Source organism: Leucopleurus acutus (assembly GCF_964270905.1).
Source record: "Leucopleurus acutus genome assembly, chromosome: 1".
NCBI classification, from domain to species: domain Eukaryota; kingdom Metazoa; phylum Chordata; class Mammalia; order Artiodactyla; family Delphinidae; genus Leucopleurus; species Leucopleurus acutus.
The window spans coordinates 23,667,483-23,684,110 of NC_139142.1; the positions used below are offsets into that span (position 1 = coordinate 23,667,483).

The following is a 16,628-nucleotide window of genomic DNA, read 5'->3' on the forward strand; positions in this document are numbered from 1 at the left end:
CATCACAACACCCTCCATCTGCCCCACTTCCATGTGGCTCACGGCAGAATCCTTGACCATGGACGCTTGCATTGGTGTTTCTTCCTTCATGCTCGTTATCTCTGCTCCTTCATTCCTACTTTTGGGATCCCTCCCAAATAAACCACCTGACCCAAGTCCTTGTCTCAGACTCTGCTCCCAAGGGAACGCAGACTACGATGAAACAGGTAGCACTTGATCCCTTCCTCCCTAGTAACTTAAGATGGTACAACCACCCTGTGAGGTGGGTGATACCACTTACATGATGAGCTCCAGAGAGGTTAGGTGACTTTCCCAAGGTCACAAGGCGATTATATTATGACGTTATTAAATCAAGAATCCAGGCCTCCTGACTCCACGGATAGAGCTCTTTCCATTAACCTCTAGCTGCCTGAAGTCTTTGAAGTCCAGGGAAGACAGGGGACAGTGGTCTGCTATCAGCACTGAGGGCAGACTTGGGGGCTATGGTTGAAAATTAGCAAATAGTGACCAGATACTTGAGGCTGTGAGAAAGCAGCATAGGTCTCTGAGGACCATCTCCGGGCTCTCTGCTATGAGGACCCATGAGGACCCGTAAGGACCATGGAGGGCTTTTGAGAAGGTGAGGTCGCCATCATTCCTAATAGCTTAGGTCTGTTCAAGATAAAAGTTAAGAGATGTGGTCTCCATACCCACAGTCCCTTCAGGCTCTATGTTTTTAATAATTACCACATCCCAGGTGGTGGACTTTATTTTAAATATAAAGATATAGTCACTGGGTTTTAAAAAGTATCCCCAAAACAAAGAGTTCTGTGAAATGGCATTTCCATATCAATCCCCTGTCTGCAGCACCTCCTTCCCACAACAGAAAGTACTAAATCTAAGGTAAGAATAGGAAAGGAATGATATTTCCAGCCTATCTCCTTGGAATGATAATTACAAGGTCTACTGGCTTATGAGATGGATGACATTAGCTGATCACCCACTGTGGACACGGGCAACTGCCACACAGAATGGTCCTATCACCAGGGTGGACCCTCTTATCCTTTTAACATCTGGTTTGTGCAACTGGGGGATCCAGGAGGTTGCATTAGCAGAGAGATCACTCTACTCTGGTCCCAGTTCACTGAGATGATGATCCTTTTCCCCCCTAAAATAATGTGTATGTAGGTTTGAAAACATGAGAAATGACAGCTCCCCATCTCACTAGAAATATCATCTCTTTATGGTACTCACCAAAATAAAACTTGCAAGACAAGCACAGAGAGGAAAAAGAATTAAAACAAGAGCATTAACAAAAATAGATCAAGTATTTTAATTCAGATGTATTTGTCTCCCCTTAAGTAATGTAAATGCAACAGACTCCTCATGCAGCAAGTGTGGCCTTGGGTCAGACGTGCAAAGTGGCTACCCTGGCAAACATGACTAATTTCCTTGGGCTGTCTCTGCACCTTTGTGCAATGCTTTGGGTATGGTATGGACATGAACTTCAGACTGCTGAGTGCTTTATCCATGTACCCATGTACCCTGAATTCCTGACCCAACTGGGGGCATCAAACAAAAGGAATTGTTACTATTGGAGAGGGTGAAATCACCACCCCACTTCCAGGCTGTATAAAGGATGCTAAGTTTAATTGAGAGGTTCACTACGTGCTATAAAGCATTGTGGAAGTTTCTGGGGGTGCAAAGATGAAAAAGACACATTCACTGTAACCAAGGATTTCAGAGCCTACTGGAGCAGTTGAACAAATAAAAACCAATTGTGTGGGAGGAATGGGTATAGAGGTTTGCCCTGGGTACCCTGGTGGTCGGGTGCTTAGTCTATCAAGAACTCTGAGTCATTAACTACCCTTTTCTCTTCATATGTGTTCATGCAGGACCATACAGATCATATAAGCCAGAGACCAAGACCTTCATTTCTATATTCTCAACTCTAAATAGTACCATCTTTGGCATGCGCAGTGGATCCTCAAAGTCGAAGAGTGAATGAATAAATTTCTTCTTCTTCTTATACTTGTATTAGACTCTGTTAATAATAGCTAATATGTATATTTTACTTACCGGACACTGGTCACTGGACACCAGTCTAAGTGTTTTACTAATGAATTAATACATTAATCACATAAAGTTGTTGTGGTTGATTGTACTGTTGACAATATTTGCTGCCCCTTCCTATCAGCCTTTTCCTAAATAGGTCCATCCTCTCTGGAGGATTATATTTCCTGTCCCATTAAGTCAGACATTTCGTGTGGCTTGCTTTATAACCAAAGAAACATGAGAAGTGTCTTGGTCCGCTCAGAAGGTTTATGAGCCATCACATCACATCATAAGCTCTCTTTTCCCTTTGCCACAAATCCAAGATGTGACACATTAGGGCTGCTTCTTCAGCCAGGGTCCAGAAACGAAGAGGACGTGAAGCTGAGCTGTAGCAGAACCATGACGGACAGAGCCAGGATGATGCAGGGAGGTGTTTTTGACTGAAGTATAACTGAGCAGAGCTGATCTATCAATTTCCACACTTGAACTTGAGGAAACCAAGGCAGAAAAAATGTCAGTCGATTCTCCAGGGCCACATAAGTAACCACTGCTGGGATTTGAATATGGCAGCCTGGTTCCATTTGCCCTTAAGGACTACACTATACAGCCTCTATTAGCCAAGGGGAGAACTAAGGATGGCTAAGGATGAATTCTCACAGTGAGACATTCTACACATGCCCTCGAGGAAAAAAATACAAAACTATTAAATCAATGCATACAATGGAAACAACTTTAATTTCTGGGTGGACAGAAGACAAAGAAAGGCAGAGAAGAAAAAGGAGGCAAAATAAAATGGGACAAGAGAGAAACATACAGAGAAAATGACAGAGGAAAGAAACAGATTAAGAGAAATCTCAATGTTTGTCAAATTGCTCAGAGGCAAATCTCTCTCTTCTGGAAAAATAAAACTCTTAAGATTTTTTTATTTCTAAAATGCTGCCAGAACACAGAACAAACAAAAATGTTTAGAAGCATGTAGTTTTTGGAAATTATCTGGGTTTTTCCACTTTAATAAAATATACTACTCTGTTTGTGATCTATACAGGATGACAAGAGGTACATCTCACCCAGGGGGATGCCATTTAAATGCATGGAACGGTCCTGTCATTTTAACTTTCAGATTTTCCAGCGCTGTTAGGAAATAATTTAGGCCAGTGGGTCTCACATTTTAAATGTGGTAAGAAGCATCTGTGGATAACGTTAAGAATTCAGATTCCGGGACTCCAGACATTTTGCTTGTCTTTTGCCAATCTTTATTTCTCTCCTCAACTCTGTTTTCCTATTTTATTTTTTTTTCCAGGTTATCTCCTAGACATACCTTATTTTCCCAACCCCTTCTTTCCTCTGGTAAAGAGGAATGACCTCTTAAGGACATCACCACCCAGTTCTGCAGGCCATTAAGCTAGCAGTCATCCTGGACTCTCCTTTACCTCACCTTCTGCACCCAAACCATAGCCAAGCCAGGCAGTTCTATCTCCCAGGTACTGCCTGAGTCTATTCTCTCCATTATCTCCCACCCCTGCTGCCCGAGTTCTGGCCTCCCTCTGTTCCCCCTTTAAGGAGACTGAGAGCGCAACTTTAGCAATACCTATCTATCAACCTTTCACACTCTGGTCAGAACTACTATCCTTCAACAGAAATTTCTTCATGCCAGTTCCTACTTAAAATCCCCAAAGGCCACTAAATGTCTAGGTACAGTGAAGGCATACAGAGTCCTTGGGGATCTGGCCCCAGCATAAGTTGTTATAACCTCACTTCTCATAGCAAATATAACACACCAACTGCACCACCTTGCACCTGGTTATTTCATCAGCTTAACCCTAGGCACTCTCAGAACCTAACTAAAACATTGCCACACCAAAGCCCTCCCCACCAAATTCCTTAAACTCACTATAACTCTATTTTTTTTTAATCTGTATAGTAAAGGATAGTAACTACCTCACAAGGTTTTGTGAGGATGAATCAAGGTATTATGTGTAAAACATTTCATAGTGACTAGTGCCTACTACACACTAAAGGAACATTACCTATCTTAGCGATGGCGTAAATATCTTTCTCCCTACCATGTATGTGATTATGAAACCCACATTCAAGGCCTGAAGTAGAAGCCCACAGCAAACTGAAATTTGAACAGTATCGTATGATGGGAGACATGGTTAATGCAACGCCGTCCCATCACAAAATCAACTTGGAACATGACACCTGCAAGCAAAACGATGGTTTTCATGAAAGTTTCTCCTCTTTCTCCCTCCTCCTCTCCTTCCCCCTCTCTTTCTCCCTCTCCCTCTCCTCCCTTCCTCCGTCTCCATTATTGGTTGAAGAAGAACCAAAAACACTTGCTGTTTACAGGCTACCTAGTATGGACCAAGCACACAATTTTCTATATCCCACTTACCTCTCATAAGCATAGTTATCTAATACTGCCTGAAATTTGAATTTCTCATCCTATTTTACATGGAAAACAACTGAGGCTCAGAGAGTTTAAGCACCATGAATAAGGTCATTTAGGTTGAAAGTGGCAGAAACCAGGTTCAGACATGTATCTCTGTGACTCCAACGGCAGTGCTTTATTCAGACACCTCAACTTTTTCCTGAGCCAATTATTTTTATTAGCCAGTACGTTAGTGCTTGAGATAAATTTCAGTGGCTATTAAAATAATATTGCTTATAGAGCATTTAGAGCTATTGATCATTTTCTTATAATACTGTATACCCTTATCAACAAATGTTTGGCAAAGAGACGTTTTAAAGATATCCTCTCAAGATACTGATTTTTGTTTCTTTTAATCCATTACTAGGAGTTCTCCCCCCATTCTTATATATTTGGAAAATTCTGGAGAACCAACTTCACTTGAAAAAATCATTTCAAATGCATAATTCAGTGTGCTTATGAATTCCTTTTCTTCCCAACCTTTCACATCTGCCATATGGGTACCAGAGATTCTCCAGGTCTCATTTACTAGGTGTGGCTCCCATGGCTGGGGACAGAGGCTCAATACAAAGACAGGAAGAGCCAGAGACAGGGCTGCTGAAGGTCACAGGGAGAGCTGGGATGAATCAGTCACAAGGCTGTTGGGGGCTGGTGATAGGCTGGCTGGTGAGGGAGGAGGAAAGGGTGCTCTGAGGAGAGGAACCAGGAGGGACTTGGGAGAGAGCTTTGCAGGGTACATGGTGGTCCCATGCCTGGAGGAAGGAGCTCTGTCCTACTGGGGTGACTCTTCCTAGACAAACCTATGCACTAGCTCCAGAGCTACACACACCCTATCAGCTCCTAATCACACTGTCTACCCAGATGACCTTTTACTTGGTCAACATTGGACCAACATTGGTCCCCTGTAGCTAGAACACAGCCTTGCAGTTCTCTGTACTACTCTCTGACCCAAAAGCAAGCTCTTTCCGATTTTCTAACACTAAACGATGCATCCTTTCTACACCCCTTTTGCTAATAGTGGGTCTGTTAGAATACAAAGCACTGAAATAGGGTCCTTGTCCATTTCAGAGGGTAATTAGACAGTCCCAGAGACGGCATAGGGTTGCTAGGGTGAAGGGCTGCACGGATGATGGGGCATGAAATAACTGCTATACTTTGTATTGGGGCTTAATATTTAATTCTCACAGTACTGTGAAGTAAGCATTGTGATCCCATGTTACAGATGATGAAAATTAAGAAACAGCTAATAAGCAGATCCAAAGCCAGGTTTATCTGAGTGTCAAGCCTTCATTCTTATACTAAACTGCCTTCTGGATGGACGATGACTGTGAGTGGAAGGTGGACCAGGTGTAATGACCAATGCTGCCCTGCAGGAGTAGTAGTGGAGGTTGGGGGATGCACCCTGGTAGGAGAACCAGAAATGCTTCTTTGAACTGATTCTCAGGCTGCGCAAGAATGAGGGTGAGTAGGTGGGTGAGGCAGCAGGGGAATCCCAAGGAGGGACATGGATGGGAAAAGGTAAATGCCGATGGGCCTTAGATCATGCTTCTGGGGGAGGGACATTTGCATATTGGGGTATTTGATCATTCACTGAATTTACATTGACTAGGACATGCGTTAATATTTGTGGGAACTCAAGAGTGTCCCCTCCAGTTGGATTTGAGGTGGGTCACTCTGGTCTCAATAACCTTTCTATTTCCCAATGATTTTGAGGTCAGTGGGTGGCTGCAAACTCCATGTGGCCAGAGACTGTGCCAACCTTTTTTAAGTTCTCATTCAAGGCTGAGATGTGGTCATTACTCAACACGCACTTATATGAATGTATATAAATGCAGCTTATGGACACTGAAATTCAAATAGTGAATCAATCAACATGCTCTAACATGGAAATAGGGGAGAAAGTGGTTATGTGCTATTACATCTAATTATCCTGTTTGAAGTAACTTACACTCCAACTGCCTCATAATCCTAGCTACGATTCATACAGTGCTGTGATCTGATCCAGTTCCCCTGGGACCGGTGGAAAGACAAGTTCTAATATACAGTTTTGCACACAGCAGGTGTCCAATAGATTAGTGCTACTTGTTGTTATTATTCATTTATAAAAACATATTTAAGTGATTTTTAAAAATCAAGTAACAGGAATAAAAAGTACTTTGGATAAAACATTCAAAGGAAGAAATGAAGGGAAAGAAAGTCCCATAAGGACTGAATTTTAAAATGACAAGTGTAAAAATCCTCCTCACTGCAAGAACAAATATCCCCCCAATGGTTGCACAGTAACATTCATTTCTTTCTTATTAAATATTCATTAACTCAATAACTTGGCAAATACCACTCATTTTTAATATGCAGGGCTTTGGCTAGTGGCTGGGGATAAAAGGAGAAATATATTAAAAATCCCTGAATAGGGCTTCCCTGGTGGCACAGTGGTTGGGGGTCCTCCTGCCGATGCAGGGGACACGGGTTCGTGCCCCGGTCCGGGAAGATCCCACATGCCGCGGAGCGGCTGGGCCCGTGAGCCATGGCCGCTGAGCCTGCGCGTCTGGAGCCTGTGCTCCGCAACGGGAGAGGCCACAACAGTGAGAGGCCCGCATACCGCAAAAAAAAAAAAAATCCCTGAATAAAAGTTACTCAGAGTCTCATGGAGGACAGAGTAGTGTAAAAAATGTAATACGATGTTTTCAGTGCTCTCATAGTAGCATGTGCTTCTTATACTCAACTTTAGGAGCACAGTGAGAGGGAGGGGGTATGTGTGTGCACACGTGTTTGCCTTTTCGTCTGGGTTTGGAGTTAAGAAGACAGCCGTGTTCAAGTAAGACTTCTTAGAGAAAGCAATGCTTATGCTGCGTAAAGGATGGACAGGAACTAGTGCTCCACGTAGACCAGAGATGGAAGAACATTCTGCACACAGGCAGACCTGCAAGAGGTTGGCAAGTTCAGGGAATATGTGGTGTTCTATGTGGTAGGGAAGTGGAGGGCACTTTTAATGAGAGGTAGGAGATGAGTCTAAAGAGTAGTAGACTGTAAGGACCTTTATGCAATAACATGAAATAAAATAAGATCTTTTATTTTATTTTCTAGACCAAAAAGACCTCTTAAAATATCTTAACTAGGCTGTAATGTGTGTCTGCTGTATTATTTAGGATTATTCAATTTTCCGATAGATTACAATAAAAGCAAAGGGCTAATAAAACTTATAGAATGTATTTAGTATAGAGAACAAATGGTAACCTCTGACACCTGTTAAACAAAGAGAAAATAAAGAGAGCATATGTATTTTAAACAAAGATAAAATGGATGGACCAGAGAGGTACTTGCCCCTAGAAAGGGATGGAAGTACCTAGTAAACCATATATATTTATAAAGCTCAGACCTTGTCTGACTGACAGCTATCACCCCTAAATTGGTCAACTCATTAGTGACATTCATTATGGCCCCATTATTTCTCCACTTGAGACACACAGATAAAACATATATGTGGTCATCAGGCTAACTGGTGAGCTACAGCTATAGTGGCCAGATCTATTTGCTCTTGTGTCTCCAGTAGGGCAAGCGTGTGATGACCCCAGATGCCTTCCAGCTGCTGTAATCCCTATCTTAAGCTCAACTCTGGTCCTTGTAACCACCCATCAGCAGGAAAGGCTGATACAGCAGAGAGGGAACAAACTATATGAACACTGTGTGACCAAGGATCCAGGTAGAGCAGTCTTACCATCCTGCTTACTGTCCTAAGTGTGACCATCTGCCTGATCGTTTTCCCCTTGCTTTTTGCTGTGCACTTTAAGTGATTTAATGAACCATGTGATCACACATCTTAATTTGGTCTATGAGCATTTCTGTGCCATGACCCTTAGGGGAGCCTGCCTGATATACTTGGAGTATGAAGATGATTTCCCACATGCCACAGGGACTGATACGATCAGATTACAGTTTTAGAAAAATCACTCTGGCCCTTCAAGTGTGAAGCCTAGAAGAGGGGTGAGGCTGGAGGTAGAGACCAATTCCTGAATCCCTTTGCCAGCCAATGAAACACAACTCAGATTTCACAAAGCAAGGGTTAGATAAGAACTAGAGGCTCTAGTCCCACAACACAGAAGAAAATGTCCGGAAGACCCCAAATCTTTACTGTTAAACCAAAATAAACTCAAGTCCTAAAACACCACAAAGTCCATACAAAAACCACTTAGAAGAAGAAAAAAAGAAAAAATAATTAATGTCAAATAAAGGCTAAGATTCCTCCACATCCACCCAAGGTTATGCACCCTTCCTGGTACACAGATGGTGTCAGGAGAGCTTGCAGAGTTAACGGCCCACCACGATTACAACACAGTTCCATAATCTCTCCTGCAGGCCGGCAAGATACCCCGAAGAAACTGAAACCAGCACACTAAAAACACCAGGTGAAGGAAATGGCCAAACGATAATTCAAATGCCTCGCAATGAGTGGTGAGCCAGAGGGCATGGCAAAGAACGTTGGATTTCAAGCTAGCCAGACTTGGCTTCCCAAATTCCTGCTCCATAAGTACTAGCTGTGTGACCTTGGACACACACCTAAATGTCTCTGAGGCTTAATGTCTTAGAGTTGGAAACTGGTAAGAACAATCGTTTCCATCAAGGGGCTATGGTAAAAAACATACGAGATAGCACAACGAATGTGTCCAGCTTGTCTAAATGTGACTGTTGTACTCTTATTTCTTCAGTCTCTGGTTTATCCCAATGCTAAAAATGTATTCCTTTAAGCATCCTAACACTGACGTTATGTTGCTAAGGAAACTTTTCTAGAGATAACCAAGGCTAGCATTGGGTCATTTAGATTTAAGCACTTAGGCTTTGAGGACCTCCAGCAAATTCTCCTCCCTGGGGAACACTGTTCAGCCATGAGCTTTGGGATGTCTTAAGAAGCTTACAAATTCCTCTCACAGTGAACTCAACTTCAAGGCCACTGTGTGAAGCCAGTATCATTTACAAGTGCCTCAGAGATGGAAAATTTCCCAGTGATATCTTCCATTTTAAAGTCTATCATAGTCTCATAGAACATCCTTCTATTTCTCATTTTTTCTTGCATTTCTTTTTTAAAATTATGGTTTTTCAACCTAACTAAAAACATCCAATTTTTGTTAAATTGTGAAAAGGAGAAGATGAGTTTGCGAGGCTAAATGATACGATGTGCAATTCAGATGGGTAATTTACCCAAACAAGGAAACTGAGAAGCCCAATTTCTCTGCTACTATAAAGGAATATTGTACCAGATGAGCCCCTGCAGTTTCAAAGAGGGATGAAATACATAGGAAAGAAGCATGTTTAACAGCCAAGGCATCACTTACAACAAAGGAAGGGTAGGTACACGCCATTAACATACTACTTAAGTATAGGTACCGCCAAAATATCTGTGAAATGAATCTGTAAAATCGAGATGAGAGAACTCTAGAAATCCAGAAGGTGACTTGAAGATGATCAAGTCCAGTCCTATTTTATCTTTGACGAGGGTTCAAAGGCACAAAAAGGTTAAGTGACATGCCCAAATTCTTAGAACTAGTAACAGAGTTTGGGCCCAGGACTCTGGGAAATCACTTCAGTGGCCTCTCTATGAAGACACGAGTAACTCTTCAGGGTAACCGAGGTTGAGACTATGGAAACGCCTGATGGGAATGCTACCAGGAATGTTTTCTTTTAGAGTGAGGTATAATTGACATATAATAAACCACACATATTTAAGGTGATCAATCTGATAAGTTTTGACATATGAATAGACCTATGAAATCATTACCACAATCAAGATAAGGACCATATCCACCACGCCCAAAAGTTTCCTTGTACCAGCTTGTTACTCCTTCCTCAGGCCCCTCTCTAGGCAACCAAAAGTCTACATTGTCACCATAGGTTTGTTTGCATTTTCTAGATTTATATAAATGGAACCGCACAATATTCTTTTTCGTCTGGCATCTTTGAGTGTGAACATAGTCCATTCCTTTGTTCTAATAAAAGCTCACCTTCTGTAAAAAGAGGTGGTGGGGCATATTTGACTTGCAGCCTGTAGTCTGTCAGCAGCTGCTCTAGCTCTAGAGCCCATGTGCTTATTTCTGTGCTGTACCCCATCCAGCAGAGGTCCCTGGAGGTAAAATAGGACTGCTGGAGGCCAGACAAAGTAGGGAGGGCATTTGTGTTTGTGTGCATTGGGGAGCAGAGGGAACATGACTTACGAAGTGAGAGTTAAGGTAGGAAAGACAACAGATGATGTATAATGCTACGGAACTGGACATTATTCTGTAAACAACTGAGAACCTTTGGGGAATTGAATAATAATATTAAGAAAAGAGTGGAGTGGATTAGATGAAGACCAGAACAGACAGACTATAGAGAGACCACTGAATTTAAAAAAGAGGTAAATAATCCTGAATTTAAAATACTCTATAGGGGCTTCCCTGGTGGCGCAGTGGTTGAGAGTCCGCCTGCCGATGCAGGGGACACGGGTTCGTGCCCCGGTCCGGGAAGATCCCACATGCCGCAGAGAGGCTGGGCCCGTGAGCCATGGCCGCTAAGCCTGCGCGTCCGGAGCCTGTGCTCTGCAATGGGAGGGGCCACAACAGTGAGAGGCCCGCGTACCGCAAAAAAATAAATAAAAATAAAAAAATAAAAATAAAATACTCTATAGCAGAAAGAAATAAGTAAAGGGTGTGAATAGAAAAGAGAGCTAGGTGATCAGCTGGGTGACAGGGTTGGGGGCTGGGAGAGGGGCAAATGAAGGATTACTTCCATGTTTCCAGCCTGCTTAACTTGGTCTTGCCACTTATTTTAGATGAAACAAAGAAAGACAGATCTGGGTTTGGAAGAAACACTGATGAGCTCTATTTTGTACGTCCGGAGTCTGCGGGATATACGTGTGGGAATGACTAGGAAGTAATCAGAAATGTAAGCCCAGTATTCCAGAGCCAGATGGAGAGGATGAGGGCTTACATACTCGCATACACATATCCACAGCCCTTTGAGTCTGAAGAACTAGTTTTCTTTGATCGCTGTCACCTACAAATTACCAAAACCTTCCAGTGGCATCATGAGTCATGCCTAATGATGTCATGGGAGCCATGGTTGGTGTTTTTCAAATTCTTATCAGAGATCCCAAGGCAGAAATTGATAAAGCACTGTTGTCTCAAAACTACAGTGACTGACAGACCTTTCCTAGGTACCTGGGAGACTTAGGCACAGGGAAGTACATGGAAGTGAGTCAATGTTTAATCCCACTGTCTTTCTCTTCTTAAACCAGCACCCTTGGATCTCCACCACCATGATAACCTACTGTGGACTGAGGAGCCTGGAGTGAAGGCATCCCTAGAAGAGTTGGAGCTGCCATGGTTTGTGATTGCCCCAGAGCTTCCTCTCCAGAAATAGCACTCTGCTGGGCCAAGGGGGGACGTTAAAATGCTTTAGAGCATCACGTGTGCAAGGACACTTTCTGGGATCTCTTCACATGTGTCCCCTTCCTGTCATGCACAGGCACCTGCCTGAGCTAGAAATAGACTGCAGAGGGACAATAAATTTAGCAAGGTCCCTATTCAAAGCCAGCAGTTCAGTGGTTTGCTTTGTTTCGTTTCTTGTTCTCTGGTGCCCTCCTGTGTTCTATTCTCAGATAACACTTGATTGACAAGATTTATAACACTTGATTTAAAGTAAGTTCAAGTACAAATGACTCTTCCTTTGAGAGCATAAAAAGACCACATGACCATATCCTATAGGCTTCAGTTTGTTTCAACAAATACGTTTCCATATCAACACTGTTTTAAAACAGTAGAAGACAATCCCTAATGTTTAACACATTGCCTGCCATAAAGTAGAAGCTCAAAAAATATCTGTCAAATGAGTGAAGGTCCATTAGCCACAGAGTTAAATAAGGAAATCTGTTAAGCTTTTTTGGTATATTTTATTATATAAAATTTATAGGGAATTGCTGAATTGCTTTCTTTAGCTTGGATTGTATTTGTACCTACTTTATAAACTGTAACAACCACTATAAAGGAAGAGTCCACCATTTATTCTTTCACGCATTCCTTCATTCAGATATTCATTGACTTTGAACTATGAACCACATTCTGTTTTAAGTGCTAGGAAGTCAAAAAGGAAGATACAGTTCCTGCTCCCAGGAAACACACAGTCTAGTGGTAAAGACAGAAAAGTAACCCTGACATTTCAGCACAAGTAAAACCTGCTATAATAGAGAAATGCTTTGGCCGACTGCACATCACAAGGGAGGGACAGATCATTCAAATCACAAATATTTTATGCTGCATACTGCAAACTCCGGAGCTGCTTGTGGGCTATCTTTCCAGCCCCACAGCTAGATTTTGAGTCCCTGCAGGGTGAGCTGGTAGCTCGTATTTGTACAAGCCAGCCATCTCCAAGAATTCTGATGAACACATAGAAGGAACCCAGGATTTTTAACCTATTCACTGAACTCCTCTTATATTGGTTTCTACATCATCTGACAATAAGAACATATAAAGCTGGAAGGAATATGTCAAAAAGTATTCCTGCATCCGCCTAATGCCTGGGAAGTTAGAGCTGAACGTTAAGAATTACAAGCATATGCTCCTTGCTTGCCTCTCTTGGTCACATCTAAGTTGCTAAATTCAGACACCACTTTCCAGCCACAGTTCACAAATGTGTTCACTCCTTTTTCCTACCCTCAAGATACTTGTCCACCCGACTGCCCTACATCTGTATCATCAGAGCATTCTTTCTGCAGGAGTTGTATCATCCGGTGATCCTGGGATATTTTATCCTTTGCAAGCAGACTCTGATTCCATATCCACTATTTCAGTAAAGCCACTAATCCACCTCATCCTCTTCTAGATCAAACAGAAAAATCAGACCACTTTTCAACAGGGCCTGGGGCTAAAATCTAAGGCACTAGACTGCCATCTTCCTTAGGCTGGAGACCTGCCTTAATTTTGTTCTCTAGAACTTGACTCCAAAAAAAATGTGTGTTCAAAAATATCACTGAATTCAACCAGAACCATGTGCTGACTGCGAGCTCCTCCACCAGCCAGCACCAAAGAGCCTGACTTCTCCCATTTTTACCTAATTGCCAAGCTCACGCCGCCCTCCCTTCTAGTCAAATGGTTCTCTTGGCTTCCCGGCTCACAGTCTTCTTCCGTTTCCAAGAATTTGCTTGTGAACCTCAGTGTTCTTGAGACAACTGCAGCATTACCTTCCTCTCCTCCTTGGAAACTGCAACCCCAAGCCAGCTCCTTTGGGATATTTTCACCTAAACAACATGGTCTAGGGTGGAGAGAACAGTTTTCTCAGGGCTCAGCACTGAATCTGGGTTCAAGTTTCACTTCTGCCCCTTCAGGTAAGGCACTTAACACTAAATATCTGATTCTCAATGCCCCATCTGTGAAATGGGACTATTCATACCCACAGCATGGAAACCTTCAGCAAGCATTCAATAAATGCTGGTTTCTTATCCTCACTTCCTCTCTGATTAATCCCACTCGTTTTCTTATCTAATATCATAAAGTTCTATGATTATTGGACATTGATTATATCCCTGGGTTGTTTTTTTTTTTCATATTTTCTTATCTCTCATTCGATCTTCTAAGAGCAGAGACCATCACGTATTTCTGGTAGGATGCTAATTAATATTTTAGACACCAGATGCTACTGATCCTTTACATCAGTACCCCCACCAATCAGCCTGCTCCCCAAATCCTGCTTTACAACCCCGAGGTCCTGACTTTTTTTTTTTTAATGAAAACCTCGTTAGTTCTATGTCCTGATAATCTGATAAATCACAGGGGCTGATTACGTCTGCCTTATAGTGGAGGTCACCTAAGGGGGGAAAAAGAGACCATTTCAAGTTGTGAATCAATGGGAGGGCAAAAGACAGAAACATCCCGTGTGCGGTGTGTGCCTGACCACAGTGCCTTCACCTCATGCCTTACGCTCTAGATCTTGCTTAGGAAACAAACTTCTCCTTTTATTACTGTTGTAAATAGCAGGGCATCCAGATACTTCATCGCTTTCTCTCTTTCCACTCAAATTACATATGTGTGAATTACCCCAGTTTCATATGTATATATTTTAAATTTTGTTAGCCACCACCTGTACACCACCAGCACTTATTTACCTTATAACGGGAAGTTTTTACCTTCTGACCACCTTTACCCACCAGTTTCATATTATTTTTTGTGCAACGAACAAAAAGAAAATTCCACGTGCCACATGCCCTGGAGCTCTATGACCATATACTGAGAGAATCACCAGGATTTTCTGCGAAGGGGGCAGGTGGCGGCCAGAACACACCTAGGGTATGGCTCACTGTGTCCTTCCACCCATCACTACTAGAGCCAGGCATGATGTAAAGAGCCCTGGAGAAGGAAAACTTTGCTTCAAAAGCTGGTCTCGCCCCGCACGTAGCAGCTGTGGGCTGTAGTTAACGTGCATGTGTTCTTCGAGCTTCAGTTCGTCATCTGCCAAGCTATCTGCAGGGCACATTAAAGTCTATAAAAATCCCCTTCCTCCCTTCTTCCCTGTCTTCGCCCAAATGAACTCTTCTCCCTTCTCGGTACAGCCATGGCACTTTGGGCTGTAATCTACCTGTCTATGTGTCTGTCTCCCTGACCAGACTTGAAACCAGGAAGCAAGTCACATTTGTCTTAAATACCGAGTATCAAACAGAATGTCTGGGACAATAAGAGGAACTCGACAGAGGTTTGTTAAAATATTCCTTCTTAACATACCATGTTATACTTAAGCAGAGGCACTACTGACAGAATTTTTCAAAATTTTAGCAAAGCTCTGGAAAACCATCTATCTCCCTAGTGTGCCAGGAACATGAATTTCATTGCCAATCCACTTTGCTTGTATTTCAGGAGGCTTTCACTCAGCGCCCACATCAGACTTCCCTGAAGCACAGGAAGCCTGGCCTTTCACCCCACTAGCTTAGTCCTTTCTTAAAGTCTGCACACCTCCTCCAATGGCGCAAGTCTATAACTTACAGGCCAGGAGGAACCTGAAGAACTTTCAGGCTCCAAAAGTTTACACAGATGTGAGAAAGCTGCCAGAGTTTTTAAAACCTATAATTGTCTACAGCTGTTCACGCCATCTCTTTAGAGATGATGGGAAGTAAACCAACATTAATAATAATAACAATAATAACTAAAGCTACGTTTATTGAAAAATAATGTGGCAGGCATTATGCTAAGCACTTGATTGGAATTATTTCAGTTAAGCTTCATAGAAGCTTAACTCAGTTATTATAACTATACCTTTTATAGAGATGAGGAAATTGAAGTAACAAGATGTCTAATCATTTCCTTAAGTTAAAAACTGTAAGTCATAGAGCCAGAATTTGCCAAAAGGCAGCCCTGCTCTAAAATCTGTACTGTCTCCACCTGGGGTCCTTCCTAAAAGCAGACCTTAAGACAAGGATTGGAGTGCAGGTAGTTAATTTGGGAGGGGATCCCAGGAAGCACGGGCAGGACGTCAGGCAGTGGAACAGGGACGGGAGGAAATGAGGTTAAAAGCCAGGTAATTGCTGTGGACAACTGGGATGTGGTCTCACCAGGGAGCCTCCAAGAGAGGCCCACCTTTCTAGCACTTCTAGTCTGTCTTGAGCAGGCAAAGCAGGCTCTCGTGGCTGGCAAACACCCGCAGGTAGACAGAGGCAGCTGCTGGTTCACAAACTGTCCTCAAGTGACCTCAAGACAGGCTGAGGGACGTACTGACAGAACCAGCAAAGGTGTCCTCAGCCACTACGCTCTCCCACACAGGGGGAAACGCACGAAGATGAGCCAGGGCAAGCTTAGAAACAGCTCTTCAGAAAACAGACCGCCACGTTCGACATCAAGAACAGGAAATACAACGATGGATTACTTCTCTCTTTGTTTTCTTTCTGTTGCTAGCCTGGGGACAGAGATGCGTAACAAAAAAGTATTTAGCAGGATGTTAAGTGAGAACTTTTCTGATGCCTGAGGATTGTGCCCAAGACCCACACAGAGCTACCAATAAACTGCCACAAATTGGAGACAGACACCTCCCACGAGCAGGTCTTCCTGGAAGGGAACAGAACCTACCCAACTACCACCAACTGCCAGACTGCAGGTGGATGGAAGGGAACTGGATTTTTACGGGAAATGTGGCTTTTGTGAAGAGAGCTGTCTTC

At 42.8% G+C, this 16,628-nt stretch overlaps 1 protein-coding gene across 16 annotated transcripts in view; it reads right to left on the bottom strand.

The window, feature by feature from the left end:
• The window catches only part of NRXN3 (neurexin 3), a gene marked incomplete at both ends in the record, with an annotated part of 1,633,255 nt that overhangs the window by 902,583 nt on the left and 714,044 nt on the right, over positions 1-16,628 (bottom strand). The window lies entirely within an intron of this gene.